Source organism: Mauremys reevesii, linkage group 1, assembly GCF_016161935.1.
Source record: "Mauremys reevesii isolate NIE-2019 linkage group 1, ASM1616193v1, whole genome shotgun sequence".
NCBI lineage: Eukaryota > Metazoa > Chordata > Testudines > Geoemydidae > Mauremys > Mauremys reevesii.
In genome coordinates, this window is record NC_052623.1 from 108,218,941 (window position 1) to 108,243,830 (window position 24,890).

The following is a 24,890-nucleotide window of genomic DNA, read 5'->3' on the forward strand; positions in this document are numbered from 1 at the left end:
AGCTGCCAGTCTTGTTTCTCTTAACAGAGAAGATGAAAAGCTTTGTTAACAGCACCAAATCTTTAACTCTTCCTTAGGATACTAAGCACTTAAAGGAAAACATGCAATTGAAGAGGCTCTGGTTGCCCTGAGTACATTAACAAAATTGGAGAGAAAACTGAGTGCTATTTAATTTTCCCTCCTCAAAATCCTTCAGATTTCATTTATGACTGATTAAAACTAATTGAGCAGATATTACATGTAGTAATGCCTCTGAACTCTTTGTGCTTAGATTTCAATCTGAAAAAATACCAATAAAGACAGTGTAAAGGATTTCATACCATGTTCCACGAGTATTTGTAAAATGTAAGTGCTGTTTAGGTACTTTCCTATGCTTGCTACTTCATCACTTTTATGTTGCTGCTGAAAGGGCAATGTCTCAAATGCTAGTTCCTGTGATAAACATATTTTCCTTTGGCTCATGAGTCATAGACAATGTAAAGAGATGTTTTCCTCTCAAAACGCCAATGTTGTGAACATCTGGTTCATACCCTTCTTAACAAAATTTGTTCCACTGCTCTATTACATGTAAACATCTGTCATTTATATCAAGCAGTTGACAAATGTTCTATCATGACTTCCAAGAACCAACCTGCTAGCTCATTAAATATCATTTTTATACAAAATGAAAAACAGTTCCTGTGTTTTCTTGAAGATTGTTAGGCCTAATCACCAAAGGTGACTTTATTCTTTACCACTTGAGAAAATGTCTTTAATGTATACCAGCAGTTTTCTATTTTCTTTCCCCCCGACTACTATATTTAATTACTGTAAATCACTCTCTACATAAAAGACAATGATGTACTTCTGACAGACAATACAAGGATTAGTGAATGTGTTTATTTAAAAGATGGGAAGTTTTCAGAGGCTTCAAACCTGCAGGATCTTTTAGCTATGCCTGGTATATAACATGTCATTTGTTTAAAAGTAACTTTCTGTTGGTATGCAGTAATTGAGTCTCTTTTTGTTTCTTTTGCTTTACGCTGCCTCAACATAGATCTGATGAGATGGCCACATAGAATCATGAATGTACATATATAAAATATAAGAAGATCCAATGACTGGAAGCTGAAGCTAGATAAATTCAGCCTGGAAAAAAAGGGCAATTTTTTAACAATGGGGGTAATTAACCATTGGAACACTTTACTAAGAGTCATGGCGGATTCTCCATCATTGGCAATTTTTAAATCAAGATTTTTTTTCTACAAGATATGTGCTCATTCAAAGGGGAATTTATTCAGGGAAGTTCTATGGCCTGTGTCATGCAGGAGTTCAGACTAGATGTTCACAGTGGTCTCTTCTGGTCTTAAACTCTTTGAATCTAGGTGAAGAGTAAGTTCCAGTGTAAGCTTTGCTTCATTTTAGCAATACTTTTTGAACCCTTCTTTCTGTAAACACTGGGGTCAAATATGGGGAGGTTTTCAGTGATTTCTAGTGATCCAGATAGAGAAGTTAAGGCACAAAGAGAAAAAGTGACTTGCCCAAATAAATGATGCATGGCCACTTTAAGGTTAGAATCCAGAAGCCCTTTTTTCTCACTGATGTCTATGATTCACTCCCAGTGCCTTCAATGAGTGTCACCCCAGGATTTTCTAATATTCATGTATTTGAGTGTCCGAAAACCAGGATGCATTTCTACATTTAATGACCTACCATGAAAATCTATTCTGGTACATACTGGTACAGAGGCCAAATGCAGACTATGGACCACTCATGCCAGCCACAACCTGGTCTGGATGCATACACCATGAATGCACTTGTATGGATGCACACAGACCAATCTCAAGCTGGTCTTTTGTAATTATTCAGGACAGGAATAGCATGGGACATTTGTAAATACATGAATACAAAGGAATTCTGAAATTCACTAAGACAAGGAACATACAATTAGATGATAGACCCAGAAGCTGCAAATTCAATTAGTGTTGGCCACAGGACCAGGTGGTTTTCTTTATCTCTCTTGAAAAAAATATCCTTCTCTGGATTCTTTGATTGCTGTCCAAAGAAGAGCAGCAGAAAACAAACTCAGTCTTAGGAGATCTGGAAGATCCCACTGAGAAAAAAGAGCAGTCTCATAAGAAGGGCTATTTATCCACATCTATACTACAGAAGGAGGGGGGTTTTGTCATCCTAGCTAGCACCCTCTATTATAGTAGGCTAAATGCACTGGGCGGGGAGTGAGAGAATTTTTTGCAGATTTTTTAAAATGTGGAACAATTTAAAGATCTATATATGTAAACAATGAGAAAAGCCCAATCTTATTTTATAATAGAATCTATTAAAACTGGAAGAATAGTTTGTTTATTAATAAAACAGAACATTATTAAAAACTCTTATTGAGTTAGGGCACTATGAGGCCATTGGGGACAGGGAGAGGGCAGAACTGGTAGTGCCTGTACAGTACAGGCTTTGTTAGTTAACATTGTTCACCTGTCACACTGGATTCCCACAGTGGAGTTTGTTTAATAGAAATTTGCTATTTTGACCTTTCCATGCATTTTTTGCAAGTTTTATTTTGAGGCAGTTTAACTTGGGGAGGGTGGCATATGCCGAGTGAGGTGGCCAGGAGTGCTGAAGGATTATATCACAGTAGGGAACAGGCTGTGTCTCTGGCACCATTCGTTGCCAGCCTTTCTAATAGTTGGGGTTTTTTAAAGGGGCAGATTTTTGTAAAGAAAGGGCTCATTTTGGTGGGAGGTGTGTTGGCCAATCTCCACTGAAATATACCTTCAACATTAACTCCCTACTAGCAGAGGTTCCTGTTCAGGAATTTCCCTCTTTTTTTTTAAACAATCATCACTTTAAACTGGTTTAGACCTAAAGCCTGCAGGAGGGGAGTCATGCTCCAGCAGCTCTTATGAAGCTGACCAAAGCAATGCTCTCTCTGCTGCAGACATTAGCAAGCCCCTAGGAGAGTGTGTGACAGGGGGAGTTATACTTGTATGGGATACAGGAGTACTGGATGGGGGAGGGGAATGGAAGAGAAGGGAAAACTTTCCCCTTCCCTGTCCCCTTCTATGTCACTGCAAGTCCCTCCCCAAACATCCCACATGCCTCCCCAATTCATTGCGTTCAGCTTCCACCCCCTTTCTCCCCATCCCATGTTACCTCTAGCACTATAATCCCAGGCACCCCTACACCACTATGTACCCTTTTCCAATGTCTCTTGGTGCCTCACATCCTGTCTGATATTGGGAAGCACAGCTTCTCCCCACCTCTCTGTGTGCCCCAGCCCCACATGTACAGCCCATGTCCCTTTGGTCCCCTAGCTCCTTCTCCTTCTCCCTACCCTATAGCCCTTCCCAGACTCTGCCCTCTTCACATTTCCTCTACATTTCCTTAACCCCTTTCCCCATCACCTCTGACTCAGCCTGTCAGCTGGAGTCAGAAGGTCAGTTTATATTTAAAAGCAGCAAAGAGTCCTGTGGCACCTTATAGACTAACAGACATATTGGAGCATGAGCTTTTGTGGGTGAATACTCACTTCGTCGGATGTATTCACCCACAAAAGCTCATGCTCCAATACGTCTGTTAGTCTATAAGGTGCCACAGGACACTTTGCTGCTTTTACAGATCCAGACTAACATGGCTACCCCTCTGATAGTTTATATTTAAAAACATGTATGCTGTAAAAGCTGTTCTTGATGCACTTAAAAACTACTCATTAGATCTTTTTATCTTTCCCTGACTAATCTATCCTGAAAATACTAAAGGGCACTTCTCCTGATCAAAGCCAATAAAACAAAACAAATGTGAAATTTCTGGTAATTTTAGAGACATAATGAGCAAGAACAAATAAGAACTTTTAAAATCAAACTAAACCATGGCCAAATTTTCAGAATATCAGAGTGTTAATAAACGTAATTGGATTTTCACTAGATTTGTCATTAAAAAATGTACTGTGGGATGAGCTGTGGCCTGAAAAATTCTAAGAAAATCTGTTTCTTTTTGGGAGAAGTTTGGGGAGGAGTTAGCAATCAAGCTTACAAAGGGAAGCTAGCTTCAACATTGACTATGGAGTGACTACATAATTCTGCAGCTGGGTTGGGTTAGTTTTGCATTTCTAGTACGTGCCTCCGACTCATTCCTTCAGTACTGTTCAGTGAGTTGCAGAGACAAAATGTTATTTCTTTTGGGACATTTGTCACTGCTGGCAACATACTGGATATATCAGGTTAATAAGCAAACATGGATCAGAACTGAGTTCTGTTTGGGAACAATTCCAACTCATTAACCAATCCACCCAGTGTGAACTCAAGAACAGACACTCCATTAAACATAAGTGACCAGATACTCAACCAGTGTAAATCGGCATAGCTCCATTGACGTCATTAGAGTTATGTGGATTCACACTGTCTGAGGAGCTGGCCCAAGATTCATATGCTGAAACGTAGTAACATGAACTACTGGCAGAGAGTATTCTCTGCCTGCCCTAGTCAGAATCCATTTAGCTCACAATGGGAAGTTATTTCTTTGCAATTTTATATTAAATTATACTCTGGTCTTCTAAATGCTTCTCTGTGAATTACCTTCACCTCCCCTTGAGCTTTTACCCCTTGAGATACACAAGACTAAGAAAATTCTCAGTGTTTCATTATGCAAGAAACAATAACCTTATGCAATTTACATGTATAACTAAACACTTGGATTTCAAGCCTCAAGGGTACAGTATTGGAACAGTAAAAGTTCCTTCCTGAATACATAACCTATTTCAGAAAACTGAAAGTAACTCCTTTTAGTTAAGAAAATAAAATGCTTATTTTATTTGCTAGTGTGCTATTTATTCTTCTTTCTATTACAAATATCTTTATGTGTGCTGCTCTGTTTAATAACACTATCAGATAAGCTCATAGAGAGTGGAGATCCTGCCTTCAGGATGGTGAAAAAAGGCTACAAAGGATTCAAAAGGAGCTGTAAATATACAGACCAGAGGTGAGAATTCTAATGCATCAGCCATGTAATTGCATTAATTCAATACAATGATTAAAGAGCTTTCAAGCAATGTTGCTACTGCCTCATCCAGACAGATTCTGATTAAGCAACAGAGGTGTTAGAAAACTATTATGGATCAAAGATGGATAAGATATAGGCTGGGAAAGAAAATAGGTTGGGGAGATTTAGAAAAGATATTAAGTGGTGCTGAGAAAAAAAAGAAAATGTGTTAAATATAAAATACACAATGGACGATGCTATGTTTTATTACAAATTTCCCATTAAATGAATACTTGGAAGAGTACAGCAACCCAGTAGTAATGGAAAATTTTAAAGTTTTTATTTAAAATTTACTTTTAAGGGCAAATAAAAAGATCGTTGCGGTTCAGACATCAATCACTTGAATGTTGAATTTAAATATTTCCTGACACAATAACTCAGTTACTGGAATGACTAAAATATTGTCCTCTTTATATGTTCATATAATTCTTTATTTAGGTGTTTACACACAGAGTCACATCCCATATGCCCCTGGGTGTACATATATATATAAATATATCACATACATACTCATACGCTGCACACACATACACATATGTGCGCTTGTAACTAAGTTCAACATTATAACAAATAAACAAAAATACAGCAGCAAGAAAATATTTTTGTCATTCAAATAATCCCAAATGGGACTGCTGGTGGAGGCGACCCTCTGCATACAGCTCCCCTCCCGACTTCATGGAAAAAGGAACATTCTGCTTCACAACAGAGTGCTACCTCTATAGCATACCTGACTCAAAACCACAAAAGCAAGGAAATGAGAAGTTGATCCACTGAACTGATGAGCAGAATGGCTAGAACAGGCATTCTGGGATACTGCCGAATTCTTCTGGAGGCCAATCACAGTGCTTTGGGAGGCCACACTGGCGGCGCAGCGCTGCAGCAGCAGCACTATACTCTTTATTCCTCTCATGGAAGTGGAGTACAAGCAGCGCTGTAACCGTGGAGATACAGCGCTGTATGTGCCTTGCCAGTGTGGACGGGGAGTGAGTTACAGCGCTATAAAGCCACCACTAGCGCTGTAACTCTCAAGTGTAGCCAAGGCCATACTTTCTTCTCCTTCACACCTTACCACAATCACATCTATTGACACTGCAGGCCAAGCACAGCAACCTTAACTTGCTCTCCCCCACCCCCTGCCACACACACACACACCCCTTCCCTTCTCCCTTAACACTATTATTTGTGGATGTTTGGTGCAGCTGGGTTTTGTGCTGAGAAGGGATAATTTGGCTATGGATTATGCGGAGAAGGGAAGGTTGTGAGAAGCTGAATTAAGGCTGAGGTGCATGGTCTGTGATGTACGGTAGTTGTGGCAATGGTAAGATGACTGAAGGAAAAGACGATAGATGCTATTAGGTGGTTTAACTTTCCATGTGCTTGCTTTTGCAGGTTTGAGTCAGTTATATCATGTGTGGAGCAACCCTAACTGCTTCACAACTACGTTTTTTGTATATTTAATTTCCTAGGGCTTTTTTTAATTGTTTAGGTAGGGGTTTAGCACTGCATGATAGTGTGAGGGATACAACGGGTGTGGACTAATCTGTGGAGTAGGTATAAACCCAGCTGCTGACATAGAAGATTTTATGCACCTGAAGCTGCTGTACATTAACACTTCTGTTCCAAAAAATGTATGTAAACGCCTACTGTCCTATAATCAGAAGCTTCACAAAGTAAAGTTAACGTGCAAAAAGTTTCTCCATATGCAATATTTTTTGCCTTCATTTTTTTCTTATTCTGAATAATTACCAAGAATTATCTGAAATCAAAATATTTTTTAAATTACCAGTTGTGCCAGATCTATACAGTATACATCTCTCTAACAAGTTTTGTGTAGATGCACAAGACTTTTTGAGAGATTTTAGTCAGCAATGGATGATTTGCCAAGAACAATTCCCAGGCAGAACTAAATTTCACACCTTTATGAAGAGAACAAAAGCAATACTGCATAGAAACTTCAAAGGGCCTAAATACTAACCCTGTTGGAAATTTCACACTGAAAAGCCACATTCTTTTAGAATAAAACAGGATTTATGCCCCCATTTAAATATTTTAGAACCCACCTGTGGAGTCACTACTTGAGCACCTTCATAATATAAGATGGATACTTCAGGTTAGCCAATCTCTACAGGCACAGGACTAGAGTGGGAATAACAAAGGTATCTTTATGACATTTTTGCTATTCTCTGATCCTGGGGGTAAGGGAGATGGTTTGGGCCCTCTCATAATTTAAAGCAACCTCGGGTCTATTCTTGCATCCAGGTGCCTGTGGCCCCCAGAGGCCATTTTGACTGTCACGGAAAAGCAGATCCTACCTAACTGAGGATTCCCTTCTATGTTGGGTGAATTCTCAGGCAGCTAGTTATGCCAACTTTATGGCTTCTTTGTGCCATCAGGACTTTGGTTCTACATCTTCTCAAAACCACAGAGCTTACAGCAACACATCCCTCCCTAGCATCACTACTGACCCAAAGGGCAGAGTACCCCTGCAGAATCAACAGTGCTACTTGCTGCACTATTTATACTGAATATTCATTCCTTTACAATCTCCCATCCATGTATTAACCCAGCTAGGCCCTGCATGGTTTGTGAAAACAAAGAGGAGCATAGTACAACATGACATGGCTGCAAGCCATAGTCATCATGTGGTTTGGGTTTAGGATTTTTGAACATTATGTTTCTCTTCTGAAATTGCTTATATCTGGAGCTTTCTTGTGCTTCGTCCTATTAATCCCACTACTTAAAAGGCTGTACAGAGAATACATGCTCTGCATATAAATTTTTATCTCTGCATATTTTCCTGTTAAAGTTGTTCCATTAAGTCTTTGGTATTCTAAATAGCAGTTTTATTAATATACAGATGAGTGTCACCATAAAAACACGATGATACCATTGCTTAGTGTTGCATTAGCTGTCTCCCAGGTGAGCCAAAGGATGATTTAAATGAGCAGTGATCTTAGATTTTCCTCATTGCAGTCTGCACATACTCTAGTGTTCTGAGATGCATTTTCTTCTGTCTTTTGGGGCCTGAGTAGAGGTGTTAGTATTGAATGCTTTGGCAGCACATGATGGAGGCCTTGATGTGGGTAGGATGAAAACTAGAGTTATGTAGTTATCTGTATTGGTCTGTAGGTTTCCATTAAATGGATGTCTTTGGCTTGCCATCTTTCACTGTAATTGCAGTGTCCGGGAAGCTGACTCTCCCTGGAGATTAATCTGTTTTAAGTTTAATGGATCAGGGGAAGCTATTGAAAGACTTGTAAAACTCTTTATGCTTGACTTCTTAAGCCCAAGCAAAGACAATATTGTCTACAGTGTATACCTCTAAGTAGTGCAAAAATTTATTAGAATATTGATTGAGACATTTTCTTGGAATTGTCCAATGCAAATATAGCCCTACTGCAGTATTATAGATATATATAACCATCCCAAGAAAATACATATAATTGTTACAAATGACATCACTTTCAGACTGTACTCCCTGCATTTTGCCATTAGATCTGGCCAAGACACGTGTGGTCAGATATCAATATCTACACATAGGCAGGAACTGATCATAGCGATTGCATGTATGCAGGTTATAATCCAGTAAAATGTTGCACTGGCTATAGTAATATACTGTATATAATGGAGCAGATTCTCAGGCCTGCTGAGTACCACTGTGCTACCAGCACAACACAAAGAGTCTTTAAAACAGCTCAGAAAGTCAGATGGGGATTTGTGCTGCATCAGGGGAATCCTCCACAAATGAAAACTTCATTCTATTCCTTCTTAGCTCCTGTCATGATCTCTGAATATGGCTGTACACTTTATGAATTCTGTGGGAGGGCAGTTGACTCTATTCATTGTAGACAAAAGATGGGTCCTGTCCCAGAATCCCCTCCCCCAACACAGGGAAGAAGTCACCTTGGCCCTCACCTGGCAGGGCTATGTGCTTGTGACATTATCTGATTAAAATACAATCATGTAGATCATTGTTGCTACCACTGTTATATAATCACAAAAAATCTTGTGCAAAGTGTGTCAACTAAGATGTCAATGGAAAAGTTATGATTTGCTTAATATGATTATCCTATTTGTATGCACGTATCATTTTGGTATCTGAAGTTAAGAATATTAACTATGTACCTGTATTTCAAATGTGTTTGCTTATGTGGCAACACCCACAAAGTATTTAACCTGCACATTGTGAAGGGACTATTCAAGCTGAATGGCCATCCAGGTACACTTAACTCACAATGGACGATGGAAGATGCCCATCCACACCTGATGGACTTTCATGTGAACGTTCTAACTAGCATATGGGTAATGGCCTCTGCTATAACTAAGTGAAGCAGCATAGACAGATGACTTGCCCATGTGACTATAAATTCCATCTTGTTACCTGTATTTTTCCATGAGCTGTGTGGAGGGCTCTTTTTTTTTTTTAAACAATGGGTTCCTTCCACATGGAAGAAGCTATAAAAGGTCCTGGAAGCATCTCCATTTCACCTCTCTCCTGCTAAAACCTCTGGACTATGAACTTTTACTAATAGGAGCATTCTAACAAAGGGACTGAGGACCTTCCTATGATTTGGAAGCAACCAGAGACTTAATAAGCCAACAGTTTATTCCATCACTGCTACAAGCCTGATCCAACAACTTTGCAATTACTGTATGTATTTGATTCTTTTAACCAATTTTAACTCTCAACTTTCTGTCTTTCTTTCTTTTTATAAATAAACCTTTAGATATTAGATCTTAAATAATCCTAAAGGATTGACAACAGCGTGATTATTGGGCAAGATCTGAGTTATATATTGATATGGGCATATGGCTGGTCCTTTGGGATCAGAAGAACCCATTGGTTGATGAAGTTGGTTTTAAACAACCACTCATAATTAAATCTAGTGTCTGGGTGTTGAATCTAGGACTGGTATACCTAAAGAGGCTGCATTTCTGACTTCTTGTTAGCCAGTGTGGTGAAACAGAAATTTACTTTTGTTGTTGGTCTGGTATATCATATGGGAGAATAACCACCAGTTTTGGAGTGTGTCTGCCCTATTTCTCAGCAGTTTGTTCTGAATTTGAAATTCACAGCTGTGACCCACAGAGGCAGTACTCTTGATGGTGTTCATGTGGGGAAGCTGTCACGGGTATTTTTAAAAGGGCAGAAGCTGTTCTGTTCAGGGGGAGGAGGTGGAACATTTTCTCTAGTCCATGAGGGAGAGACCACTCACCATGTGACACTCTGCATGAGGCAGGGGATACCCTGCCTGCCTGCCTGCTTTCCTGGACACTGATGATCCATCCATAAGGACTCCCAAGGGAAGGGTGAGCTGGTGAGGGATGTAATTGCAGTAGAGATGTTTAGTGATTTGTATGATCTGTACTCTCCTGTGCTTTGTGTGATTAAGTAAAAGAGCAAAATGTGTGAGACTCTGTGCACAGTGTATGAGTGGATGTTAACTCCTACACAGCTGCTGCATGTCCCTGGGAGGGTTAAACTGTAAACCAGAAGGTTCACATCTTCAGAGTGGAGTTCAGGGAAAGGGTGGGTGTTTAAGTAACTGACGTACCTCAGAGGTCAGCACTGGTCCTCAGGGGCCTTGAGCAGCGGGACTGAGGAGCCCAGTTTCCAAGAAGGGGTACCCAACTGAGAGTCAGTGCCCAGGAAATACACCAGAGAGGCCAAGGGAGGAACCAATGCTGCAGCCTGAAACCTAACACACCCTGGGAGATCCAGAGCACAGAGGAGCTTGGTTTCCCCTCACAGCAGTCCTAGTGGCCGAGAGGGGGCTGTTGATCCTCCCCTCCCGCACCACGCACACACTGAAGGAGGTGAGGGAGAACCAAGGTGGGGTCAAGCCAGAGGCACAAGGGCCAAGGCCAGAGTGCACATCACTTTGGCTGCTTTAAGTTAAGGGCTTTTCTGCTGCTGAGCAGCCCCAGGATTCAGGAAGCAAAAAGATGGCTTACCGGCGACACCTTATTCCTTTCCCCAAGCATAAGCGTGGCACAACTGCCAGTAAGTGCTGATGGTATGTGCAGGAGTAAGGGGAGGAAGCCAGTGATGGTAAAGAGCCTACCATTGCCTCCCCTTCATTCATTAACCTCCAGGACCTCCCACCTGCATGGCCTTCACTAACATAAACATAGCACAGAGTTCATATCATTTCTACATAAAACACTCCACTGAACACATCATTTTTCCCCCTGGCACCTAAAGGAGAGAAAGAACAAACCACGTGTGACAGACATTAGTCACATTGTTTAATGCACCACTGGGTGATGAGGGTGCAGTAAGAACCCAAATAGACCAGAATACAAAAATGTGGAGCTTCAGTAATAACTCTGCAGCCATCCTGGTCATTTTAAACACTATCATCAGATATGCTAGATTTCCAGGCTTTTTGAGCATCTTTATTTGATTTCATTGCAGCTGATGTTGCACATCACATTCATTTTGGAAAGAAGGGAAACATTCATAAACAGGACTCCTGTATGTCTAAAGACTCTCTCGCTCGCTCTCTATCTCTCTCTCCCTCTTTCTCTCTAATAAAACAAAAGTTGTAATCATCAGTCTTGCTCCCCACTATCCATTTTTATGTGAGGCCAAGTTATGTCACCACTTAAACTGCAAAGTCTTTGGGGCAGATACTGTCTTTTTGTGCTGTGTTTGTACAGCATCTAGCACAATGAGGTCCTCCTGGTCTATGTCTGGGACTCCTAGATGCTAGCGTAATACAAATGCGTAGAAGCAGTTAATATAATAATTAATAAATGCCATTGGCTGGAGTGGGGGATGGTGCAGAAATGCACTGCCCCAAGGAGAGCACTGGGAGGCACAACATCTCCCAGAGTTCTCTGCCATGCATGGAGGTCATGCCCACTGCACCATTCTTTGGGAGGCGGCAATGTGCTTTCCCCTTTGCAGCTGGCCAGAGCAGAGGCCGGTCAGAACGATAGTTGCACCTCCTTTTCTCCCTCCCAGGATACACTATCTGGGCTCAGTCCCTGCAATCAGGAGAGCTCAAGGACTGCAATGGCACCTAAACCCTACATGGGAGTGCAAGAGAGAGGAAGGCTCCTTTTTGCACTTTTCTCATTTGTGTGTCCATGAATTTGAATGTGTAGTGCTTGTATCTGTTTGAGTTTTACTCTGTTCCCAATTTCAATGGCATTTTTAGAGTTCAGTTTTTTGGGGTTTTGTTTTGGTTTTTGTTTATTTTTAAGATCACCAGGAACAGAACACTCAACAGGTTCTTCCATTTCCTGCTGTATGAATGAGGCCCTTTGAAGACTTTTGCTGATTCGAAGAATGGGAGTGATTGACTGGAACAGCAGTACAGTAATAAGGGAATCACAAGGGGTCTGCTAGAGCAGACAGCTGTTAAATCATTTTAGTTAGGCAGTTTTCCTTATAAATATTTACTGTATTGAAAAACAGATAGCTATTGTAGTAGTGATCTGGAAAAGTGTATGAAAAATTATTGGGATTTTTCCCCCAGGAGGCCTTAGTCAGAAACTGCAGCTGAATAAGTTCATGGTTGTCTATCTCTGCACAAAATTGGGGCTCAGTGCTACAATCCTTACACAGGCAAAACTCCCACTGAAGGACTGCAGGTTTAGGGGTATATAAGAAGTCAATGGGAGTATTGTCTGCATACGGATTGTAGGCTTGTCACCTAAATTTGCAATATAATAATAATAATTAATAATAAATATAACATATATGTAGCAAATAATGTGTCAGAACCTTAGCTGGTGTAAATCAGCATCGCTCCAGTGAAGGCAATGAAGCTATGCAGACTTATACCAGCTAAGAATCTGTTCTAATAGCTCTTCTTGGTAGAGATAAGTAAATTGAATTTAGTTTGGTATCTGAGTGCATCAGAAATATTCTCCGAGCATGCTGCTGCTGCTTGTAGCAATTCATTCATGAACATTTTAATTTCAAGTCCACCATTTGAAGTCTACCATGCTAAGCTCTCACCTTGTAAATGAAATCACATCTATGAATTAAAATAACTTAAATATTTGAAAGTTCCATAAATTTAGAGTTAAGATCAAAAGTGTATTGTCTGTTCTTATCAGTTTAATATCTGATAGATTCTTTTTTTGACGTGGCTCCTTCCTAATGTAAAATGCTATGCCTATGAGATCGTTGACTTTTCCCTGTAAATAAATCTGCAATTTTTAAATTGTTATTGTCACTTAAATAACTGCTTGTGAAATAATTCAATGAAAAGGCTAGCTGAAACTGAACGGATGGCCCTTGCTCAAAATCTGAATAACAACAAGGTTTCATAGTCTGTCAGTCACAGCCCCGGCAAGTTCTTCTTTGAAAATACTTCCATTTTTCAGGCTGTTGGAGGGATTGCCATAGATCCTGGGGGCATACGCCTGAAAACAAGATCATAATTCAGCAGTAGGAGTTCTGCTTATCTCACTCAGCAGCGAGCTGGCAGAGGACAAGGACCTATGCTTTGTGAAGGCAATAAACAGTGCACCTGCTTTGTGACCTAACTGGCTTTAAACCTGTTGGTAAAGAGATGGTGGAAAGAGTGTGTCTGTGCAATTAGTGACGCTTCAGAAAAAATCTATCTTGTCCTTATGGTATCCCTGGATCTCTTTGTTAAACTGTACTTTTAGGGTTCTATTGACATGTTATTCAAGGAATACCACTTCACTGCCCTAGAAATAGTAAGAGAGAGGGTGGTAGTAAGTCATCTAGATAGCTAAAGGAAAGACATGGATTGATCTTTTAAAAATTAAACAACAACAATAATTACAAAAGGCAGGGAGGGAAAATTAGATTCACATTAGTGCTTTATCACACACAGTTCATATTAAGGGCCATATTCTGATCTTCTTATTTGTCCTGGGTATCCCCTTCCTCCATGAGTAACCCTATTCATTTCATTAGAACTACTTGCAAAGTACAGTACTGCTCAGCATAAGCAAGAGCGTCAGCAGGGCTAACTTGACTGTAACAGCAATCTGTTATTTTGTTGATATAAATTGGTAAACACCTTCTTCAGATGATTTTTTTTTTAATCTCACTACTCCCATGTATTCTATGTGGTGTTGTAGGTAATCCTTACCATCTGGAAAAATAAATATCTACTTCTAGTAGCACCTGTAAAACAAAGTTAAAAAGCAAAGGTGCTGGGGGAGAATTGAGAGAAAAAGAAATATGATTAGAAAATAATTTTAGAAAAGGGGGATCTTTTGACCTCTGATTTCTTATGTTATACCTTTCTAAATGGGATGTGTTATTGTACACTTAGAACACAGCTGTTATATTTATATGCATCGTTTTAAAAAATCATCTCCAACAATTAAAAACTAAAGATAAAGAGTATTTTATATTCAGGTCTCTATCAGCCAAGCAATAATCCTACTTGAATATGTTTATGAAAGCTTTTAAGAATTTTATGAAGTAAATATTCCTATTTCCTTTAAGATCACAAATTCTTTCATTCCCATAAAGCCAAAATGAATTGAAAGTAGTTTTAACGGTTCTGAGTGATGAGTTAGATTGTTTAAGTTTTCCATAAAGGATAATGAGGGTATTCGATCAGAAGATTCATTAAAATGATTACATGAAAAAGGCAAGTTATTCCATACACGGTTGTTAATTGGAAAAGCTGAGTTGAAGTACTGCTGAAGTTTGAATCCAAGTTCAGAATTAAAGAAAATTTGTAACAATTTGTTTTTCCATGTGCATTAGCCCATGTGATGCTATGATATTAACAAGTCCCTCAGCTACATCAACTTTCTCTGTGTATTATTAAAATAACTGAAGTTTTTCAAAATTGCATATTCATTTCTGAGTACAGAATATCCAAGAAAGTAATTGACTGTTTAGGAATCAATGTTTCTAATAAGTGAATAGGTGTTGAATCGTTATATTTTCCAGCATCAGTTATATTCTTCATATGATTTCTGAATTAAATATGGCATATTACTAGCATCTTATCACTTTTAAATTGAGTTGAGGTAAAAATGCTAGCTAGGGGAAGTAATTATTTTTCATGTTGTCATCTACATAGTTAATATTATCTAACAAAAACAAATGTCTTTCCTTGAACTTACTGCAGGCTGAATCTCGCTAGCCTTACTCTTATGAGTAATTCCATTAAAGTCAGTGGGGACTCATGTGAGTAAGATTTATAGGAGGTGGCCATCTTATGCTTTTGAGGTAAAGACGGTATTGTCCATTTCAGAAATAAATATAAAATTGATGTAATAATAATGTGTATTATTTTTAAATTTCAGATTGCTAAAGCAATAAGTCAAATTGAGTTTTGCTATTGACTTTCAATGGAAGCAGGAGCAGGCTTGATGGGTCTGCTGCAAAACCCACTGAAATCAATGGAAAGACTCCAACTGACTTCAGTCTATGGGCTTTGTGGATAAGGCCCTAAATGCAGACTGGATAAAAGGCACAAGGCTTTTGGTAAGGAGTATGTGGGAATTAAGTGGTGGACAGAGCCTGGTATGGCCCAGGATGAATGTTACATTAGTGAAGTGCCTTCTGTTCATTCTTAGCAGAAGTGTGATCTAGTGGTGGAACTCCAGGATTAGGAGTTTAGGTTCTGTTCTGGGTATAGCCACAGACTGGAAGATTCACTTTACCTATCTGGACTTGTCTTGATGACGATAAAAAGGTGTTTTTCTAAAACTCTACAGGCTTCAACTTGTACAGCTAACTAGCTGTTCTAAAATACAATTTTCCTTGTCTATGGCATAGAGCAGGGATTGGCAACCTTTGGCATGTGGCCCGCTAGGGCAAGCACCCTGGCGGGCCGGGCTGGTTTGTTTACCTGCCGCGTCCGCAGGTCTGGCTGATTGCAGATCCTACTGGCCACGGTTCACTGCTCCAGGACAATGGGGGCTGCGGGAAGTGGCGCGGGATGAGCGATGTGCTGGCAGCCCCTCCTGCAGCCCCCATTGGCCTGGGGCGGTGAACCGTGGCCAGTGGGAGCCGCGATTGGCTGAACCTATGGACGCGGCAGGTAAACAAACCGGCCTGGCCCACCAGGGTACTTACCCTGGTGGGCCATGTGCCAAAGGCTGACGATCTCTGGCATAGAGTCATAATGTTCTAGGCAACGTGGTTTTTAAAAAGCATCTTTTTTATCCTAGTCAAGCCAAACCCACGGTGTCTCCATTCTCGTCTATAAGATGGAACTACCTAATACTTGCCTACCTCGCGGGATTGTTGTGAGGCTACATGCATCAATATTTGCACAGCAGCTTGAGTATACTGGATGGAGGGCTAGCTGTTCTGAATAACTATGATAGTTTAAAGAGGAGGAAATGTATTGGTAATGACGGGTCCTAATAAAGGAGCTACAATAACAGTTACTTTACAGAAAACAATATTTGTTTTACATTTTCAATTTTTGGTAAAAATGTTTTGTAAGATTGCAGAATAAACAAGAAATTAGTGATTATTTATTAGGTTAACTTGTACTTACAGGAAATGAATTACACTAGCTTTTAAACACATCGGACCTGATTGTTCATTGTTTCCCTCCCGCCCGGTGTTTGGGTAGGTTTTCTTACATCCAGTTTGCAGAATTAAAAATGACTGACTACACACAGTACAAGGCAGTGAAGAATGAAGACCCATTATATCCTAATGGTCTTGATCCTAAAATGTTCACTCAGTCCTTCCACAGACAAAACTCCCATTTTCCAGACTGGGAGCCAGTATTTTTAAAGAGTTATTAGACAAAAGAAATATTTTAAGATAGAAATTGTATTGCTAAAACTGTTTAGAGAAGGTGGAAAGAAATCTAATACAATTTATCAGTTGGTTTTATTTGCATCAGCAAATTACAAAATGTACATTCTTAAACTGTAGCTATGTTACACTTTGCCAAATCACAGGGAGGAAAATATTAAACATCCTATAATCTAGTCTAGTGAAAAGTTGCTTCTTATCAAAGAATTATCCTGCACGTTCTGCAGAAAGCCATCAAGACAGTGCACCATTGTAGGCTGCGGATCCTTTGAAAAGACATGGTGCACTGAATATTAACATCATTTCACACATTCCCAAGATGTATGCAATTACCTCCGGGAGAGGAGACGGGAATGTGAGGTCTCAAGGGCTTAGATAATGACACAAAATAAATTGTAACCATTACCTAAGTACTTTTCCAGGAGATGTATTATTTAAAACCTATCTAGGCCTTCAAGAATGAAAGACGGAAGAATGTCCACTTTATGAAATTGCCATTAATGTGTGACCTAGAGTTGAAGACAAGGTTAATTATGGGTTTTTAACAGAAGTATCATTCTGGCTTAATATCAGTGCCCAGGTCTTAAATATTGAAGTAAGTCACATTTTTCAGGGACAATTGCCTTTGAATGAAGAATGACAGGGCTCTGATCTTTGCTGACCCTTACAACTCCCACTGTGTAATCCATAGCAACTATGTTGCTAAGGCCACAAGGGAACACATAGTAAAAATAAGATAAGACCATGAAATCTGATGTCATACTTTCGTAAGATACAAAATTGTAAGTTATCTTCTAAAACAGATCTATTGTATATTTATTTCTGATATATTGTATAGAAAGTATTTGAGATGGATGTGCACTGAATATGGACAGCCATGGTCTGATAGCAAAATGACTTTGGATGCTTAGATAAGCCAACTTTACTAGTAACATAAATGTTCTGGTCAGATGTTCTATACTTTAAATAATTATCCTCAAATCACTTTCTTTGATGTTCTAGTTTTCTTGGCATTTTGCTCTGTTTCTGGCTACAACATGAGTCAGATATATGAGAACCAATTCCAAGTTCCTAAGTTAAACTAGGAAGAAGGGAGTTGATATCATGCTCCTAAACAGAGCTCGAGGAACGGTAGTGAAAAATGTTTGCAAACTCGTCAGAACCTTAAACACCGAGTTCCATTTTTGGCATGTTCACTAATTGGCTATTCCTTGTGTTTTTGGACATTCATCCAAACAGAATTTTGTTCGTGTGAATGTTCACAAACACAACCAATAATATGATCACACTGAAATATGTTTTGTGACAAAACGAAATTTGTTACATGACCAAATAGAATAGGTCTCAGGACAGAAGCATAAATGACCCATGACATCATACGGCCAATTTTAAGTTATACAGTAGCAGTGAGAAACAACAACAACAACAAAACTAAAATAAACAAAAGAGGTTCACAAAACAGCCAATAGGCTGAATTATTTGTAATTGTTTTCAGAAAAAATGGCCAAACTGGTCCAAAAAACACCCTAAAACAAAAACCCAAATAATTGCAAATAGTTCCAGCTGCTCTACTCTTAGAAAGTTTATTAATTAGTATAGCCTTCCAGTGATCTTCAGTATGTCTCACTGAACAGATGATTGGGTTAACCATATTATAATATGTTCAGTTCTCTGGTTAATATCTTGCAAGAAATCTATTTTAGGAGTATAGGAAGCACCGTCCTGGAACACACCAATCATCCATTTAGACCAGCATATCCTGTGTCTGACAATGGTCAATGTTGGATACTTCAGAGGAAGCTGTAAAATCCCCATAATGTACCTAATTGTACAATTCTATACTACAGGGAGAAATTTCTTTCAAAGCCCAGCTGGTGATCAACTTATGTCCTGACCTAAAGCATGAGGATTGATAGCCCTTGTAATCTGATCCTGCCTAGTTAGTACAGCTAGTCGATGAGGAGTGTGTTTATCTGAAAGTTTTGTCTGTGTATAGAAATAGCCAGTGGCAATATGCTCTAGTGCACATACTGTGTCATTTCTATCTTGAGTGGGAAAGTATTAAAATGTATAGGCCCAAAATGTGAACCTCACAAAAACCTACATTTTTTAATGTGTCCCTTTGATACAGAAAACAAAAGCAGCCTCCAAGACAAGTAATAGACTTAAACGTCCAGCAGATGTGCTGGGTGAAAAACAACAGAAGTCTGGACACTGGCGGTTCTGTTCTTGTGGGCCACCAGGGGGAGCATAGGGATGGGTCAGTGTATATTACTTGCATGCTTACATCTGTGATATCAACATTTTAGGTTCTCTTTCTTTTGTTCACTCAGCACTTCAGCTGGGATTTTCAGACTATTATATCTCTTTGGTTTGGAGGCCATGAGTTAGCGTTGGTGTTTTTTAACCAGAGGGACCATTTAAAAAATGTAAGTCTTTAAACAGGTAGAAATCAAAGTATTGACTTGTCATCTTTGACTGTGTCTCTTTGCATCTGCCCAACATGAAGCAACAGGCTTCACACTGAGCAGGTGGTTCAGAATAAGCAGTGAAATATATGTACACATTTGAGTTGATCGAAACATTTTTTTATAAGAAGTGCCTTTTTCACAGAAAGGAAATTGTGAGAAAATTTCTATTTTCATCAAAACTTTTCATGTTTTCATCAAAAAAATGAAAAAAGTTTTGATTTTAGTATTTGTTTGTTTGTTTTTCTGTTTTTAACTACCAAATTAAATATATTGGGGATATTTAGGGGGAGCTCCTCCAAAATGTGAAGGGCAGCACCTTTAAACTCTTCACTTTTGTGATCATTAACTCACAAGTTTATTCCACATCAAATTATTACTAGCCGGGGGGGGAGAGGGGGAGGGAATCCTGTGAAGGTTAAAGTGTTTTAGGTGGAGCTGGCTTATATACCATTTGACTGCCAAATTCTTTTCTTTACTACTTTCTACATTTTCACAGATGTTCTCATTAAGGGTGTGACTGGGCCTGTTGCTAGCCATTTTCTATCTGAAAAGAGAATACTGAAATGCTATACTCTCATTACTTATGTTTCCTGCATCGCTGACATCTATAGGAGCTTTGCCATTGAGTTCAGCGGGTGCAGGGCCAGACCTTAAATATGTTCAAGTAATTTATCAAGCATTTTTCTTCCACTTTCAAATTATGTTCCTTGTCCTTTTTACTAATGTCTGACCATTGTACCAAAGACTGAAGATTTCTAGGCTAATTATAGTGGCCTCTGGCTACCGGGAATTTAAACTCACAACAAAGTTTAATGCTGAAACTCTTAACTTATTTTGGACAATACAAAACTGGTTTTGCTGGTGTCCTAATTCCATTGCAACCACTCACTAGCCTTTGTTTTGCAGCAATGAAATAACTGATGCAGTTTGGCAGTGAAACAACCACTGCACTCTGTTTTGTGGATGTTAAAATGAGATGCTGTTTTTTCTAAAACCATGAACTTATAATTCTTCACATATGTGTAAGAAGGTTATTTATATTCTTTGATTTTTATTTTTATTATTTATCTACTTTCCAGGCTTAATTATTTTATCAGCTGACAAACTGGAAAATATCCTTATGACTAAATACTTTCATGTTTATATTTTGATTTATTTTTTTAGCTAACCCCCATGATACCACTCTATTTTGATAATGTTCCATGAAACACATTGATAGAAGGAGGTGGAAAATTTCACCTTATGTTACCTAGTAATCCTTTTCAGTCAAAGATATCAAGTATATAACCCATCTACAAAGCAATTAGCATCATAAACAACATTTTATATTCTAGGGATGCTGCATGTGCATATATATATGTGCACATGCAAAATCCCTGTTCAGGGCCAGATTAATGCAGGGGCTTTAGGGGCTGCAGCCCAGGGCCTTGGGCTAAGGGGGGCCCCGCAAAAAAAAATATCCATAATTATACACAATTCAGTGGTCATCAACCTGTTGATCGCGATCGACTGGTCGATCCTGGAGCCTCTGCCAATTGATGGCGATCTCTGGGCTGCTAAAAGTCCAGCGGCGCAGCAGGGCTCAGGCAGGCTGGCTCCATGCCGTGGCCCCACATTGCTTCTGGAAGTGGCCAGCTACTGGCATGTCTCTGCAGCCCCTGGGGGCGGAGGGAGGTGGCTCTGCGTGCTGCCCCTGCCCCCAGCACCATCCCCACAGCTCCTGTTGGCCAGGAATTTACGGACACGGGCAGCGCATGGAGACACGCTGTCCCCTCCCCGCAGGGATGCACAGAGACATGCCAGCAGTCAGCTGCTTCTGGGAGCGACATGGGGCCGCGGCATACAGGCAGGCAGCTTGCCTGAGCCCTGCTGCGCTGCTGCCTGGGAGCTGCCTGTGGTAAGCGCCTCCCAGCTGGAGCCTACACCTCACACCCCCTCCTGCACTCCAACCTCCTGCCCCAGGTCAGATTCCCCTCCTGCACCCAAACACCCTCCAGACCCCACACACCCTCCTGTACCCCAAAACTCTTCCACAGCCTGGAGCCCCCTCCTGCACTGAAACTCCCTCCCAGAAAGAAACTAATATAACAGCTGTTCTAAGGTAAGAAGTCGGCTATTTTGAATTAACTTAACTATATTCTACATGTTTTAAAACTGAAATGTAACCCCAGAACGGCTTTATGTTAATTAAAAGGCAAGTTTAATATAGCATTAATAGCCTCGATGCCATAACTGGGATCATTTTGTTTTAAATTAGGAAAAAGAAGTATACAGGGGCCCCAAAAAATCTAATAGCCCCGGCCCACAGGAGAGTTAATCTGGCCCTAGTCCTGGAGCATAAAATGTTTTTTATTACGCTATGTAGATAGGTTATATACTTGATATACCCATCCTAATATGCTATTTTGCCAGGACTGAATCTTCAGAGTTTTATATGCTAGATCTAGTTCAAAACATTGATTCTACTATAAACTTGAAATAAATCAAATCCATACTAAAATTGTAAGATCTGCAGGACAGAGACTTATTTCTTGTTCTCGTTTTACCTGCTGGAGTGTGTGTATTTCTATGGTGTTATATTAATGATGAATAATAACTCACTTTTCCTATTATATAGTCAATTGGTCACAAATAGGTTTAACTGATTTAAGTAGGGACTGATCCTGAAGGCTCACTGGTTAGTTTTTGTAAGAAGATTTTTGTGGCAGTTATATTTTGATGGTCTGTGAGATATGCGCCGTCAGTAACATAATTGGCTCTAATTTTTAAAAGAAAATAATTTTTCTGTTCAAGTAGCCAAAGAAAACAAGGAACAGGAGGAAAGGTTAAAATTTGAGCCAACTGCCTTTCCTCAGGAAAAGTCTGTAGTTGAGACAAAGGGGAAAACATATACGAGAGTCATTTGCTCATGCTGTATATAAATAAAGAAACTTTACTATGAAAATATTAGCCAGGAGGTTGTTTTTGATGTAAGGTCCTTACAGCTTGACTCCATTATAGTGCAATAGAGCCCCTTTTCACTATACCTCATTTTAATAAGCACATTTTTAGTGGGGGAGGATAAACACTGTATCAGACTTTTTATTAATTTTTGTAGAGTAGAGAATATCTATATAGCTAACATCAAAATCATGACAGAGTTGAACACTGCAAGGCAAGCTGCAAGTATAATAATGACTATGTGTACACGTCTTAAATTAAATTGTTAGGGGCCCTATACTATCCCCCACTGGGAAGAAGGGAGGGGAGAAAAAGTGTAAAGAGAGGTAGAGAAAACTACATAACTCTTATGACTTTGTTTTCTCTGTATTGCACTTTTAAGTTTCTAACGAATCTGTCTGTCTGCAAGGTGCAGCTGCTATTTTTCTGAGACAGAGCTGATGCAGCGTGTCAGAGAGGAGACACACACTACTCTTCCAAGGACGCTTGATATTTGTGCTTTCTTGTTTCACTGTTTTCCTTGATCTAAATCAAAATTCATTTGTGCTGAAAGTATAGGTTTGCTATTTGTGCAGGGCACTGTGGAAAAAGGGAAGAGGAACTAGCATTGCATGATTCCCTTTACCTCTCAGCCTGGAGAAGCCCCTCCATACTAGCTCCATGTGGTCAAGGCTCCACAGGTTTCATGTGAGCATGTTGAAGGTGGCACCAAAAATTAATCATGGTAATACTAATGGATATCTTCTAGGAGACTATACAGAGGTTAATGTTGCTTTATCATTAGCATCCCCTTCATGTCTGCAATATCTTGTAGGAAGAGGATTGGGAATAAACACTAGCTGAGTAGTTTTCCTGAGGATTTCTGACCTACACTGCAAAGAATCCTCCACATGACCCCGGAGAGGACCCAGAGTTTGCCTAATAGATCCTTAAGCTCCAGGAGTAGAAGACTATGTACCCAACCTTCTCATTCCTCTCTTTTTCCCTTGAGAGGAGAATAAAATTAAAATTATGCAAGTTCATACACTCAAGGATTTTCTGACTGCATCCTTTCCTCTCCACCCTCCCACCCCACTGCAGCTTTCTCTACAAGGGGGAGAATAAAGCCCTCAATTTGAGTATAAGGAGGAAAGAATCCCACTGGGTTTTTTTTATTAGAACAGTATTCTAGAATGCCTTAGCTTCAGAATTGCCTCATGGAAAAGATCCATTCCTTAATGACAACCTGAAATTAATTATTGTTAGCCAAAATGTAAAAATAACAAATCTTCTCCATAGCCAATCCTATGTTCTGTTTTGCGAAAATCCTATCTCACTTTGCAGAAACTCATTGTTTAACATCTGTGGAACAGCGCTTAGAGAAACATTATTGTTTAGTATGATACAGGCTGTTACAACAATCTCCTTTTCCTCTGGGCGTTCACGGCTTCAATACTTCAGATTTTTAATAGGATTTTTTTTTGTATAGGTGCTGAAGATTGAAATTTATAGCTCGAGGATTACTTTTCTACCCCCCCTGGGGCTTTGTAAGAGAGGGAGAAAGCAAAAGGCGCACTTTTCCTACCCTCCCTTGGAAGCAAGAACAAGAAAAGGAGCTACTGACCAGAAGCTGAAAGGACCTGATTATTCATCTCCAGCTGCCTGAAGGGCTTTGCTGGACACCAAAACAGAAAGGACTGTTTTTGCTATCTGCATAGAGTGGGAAGTCAGAAAAGCTGTTGCTAACCAGAAAGCAAGTGTAATTTCAAACCAGCTTTAAGAATGTTGGGCACCCAAATGAAGACACATTAAAAGGACCTGATATTCGAAGGGTGGATGCTCCGGCATCCAAAATCACTTATTTAGAAATATTGAAGCTCTAAAAGGTACAGAAGACACCTTAAAAAAATCAAGACATCATCAATTATCTCAGGGATTAAGGCTTGTACACACTACCAGTTATGTCAGTATAACTTATGTCACTCACGGGGGTGAATAAATAAGCCACCTCCTGAGCAAAGTAAGTTACACTGACCTAAGCACTGGTGTGGACAGCGCTATGTCGGCGGTAGAGCTTCTCCCACTGACATACCTACTGCCTCTTGCGGCGGTGGATTTATTACACTGATTGGATAGCTCTCTCCCTTAGGCCCTTAATAATAGCTTAACCCTGGTCTACACTACAGTGTTAGGTCGAATTTAGCCACATCAGGTTGATTTTATAATGAATGCGTCTACACAAGCAACCCCGTTACGTTGGCCTAAAGGGCTCTTAAAATTGACTTCTGTACTCCTCCCTGGCGAGGGGAGTAGCACTAAAATCGACCTTGCTAGGTCAAATTCGGGGTAGAGCGGATGTAAATCGACATTAATGGCCTCCTGGAGCTATCCCTGAGTGCTCCAATGTGACCGCTGTGGACAGCACTTTCAACTCTGATGTACTAGCCAGGTACACAGAAAAAGCCCTGGGAACTTTAGTATTTCATTTCCTGTTTGGTCAGCGTGGCGAGCTCATCAGCACAGGTGACCAGGCAGTCCCCCCAGAATCCCAAACAAGCTCCAGCATGGAGTGAACGGGAGACACTGGCTCTGATTGCTGTATGAGGAGAAGAATCTGTGCAGGCAGAATTCTGATTAAAAAGAAATGCTAATATATATGCCAAAATCACACAAGGCATGATGGATAGAGGGTACAACAGGGACACACAGCAGTGCCGTGTGAAAGTCAAGGAGCT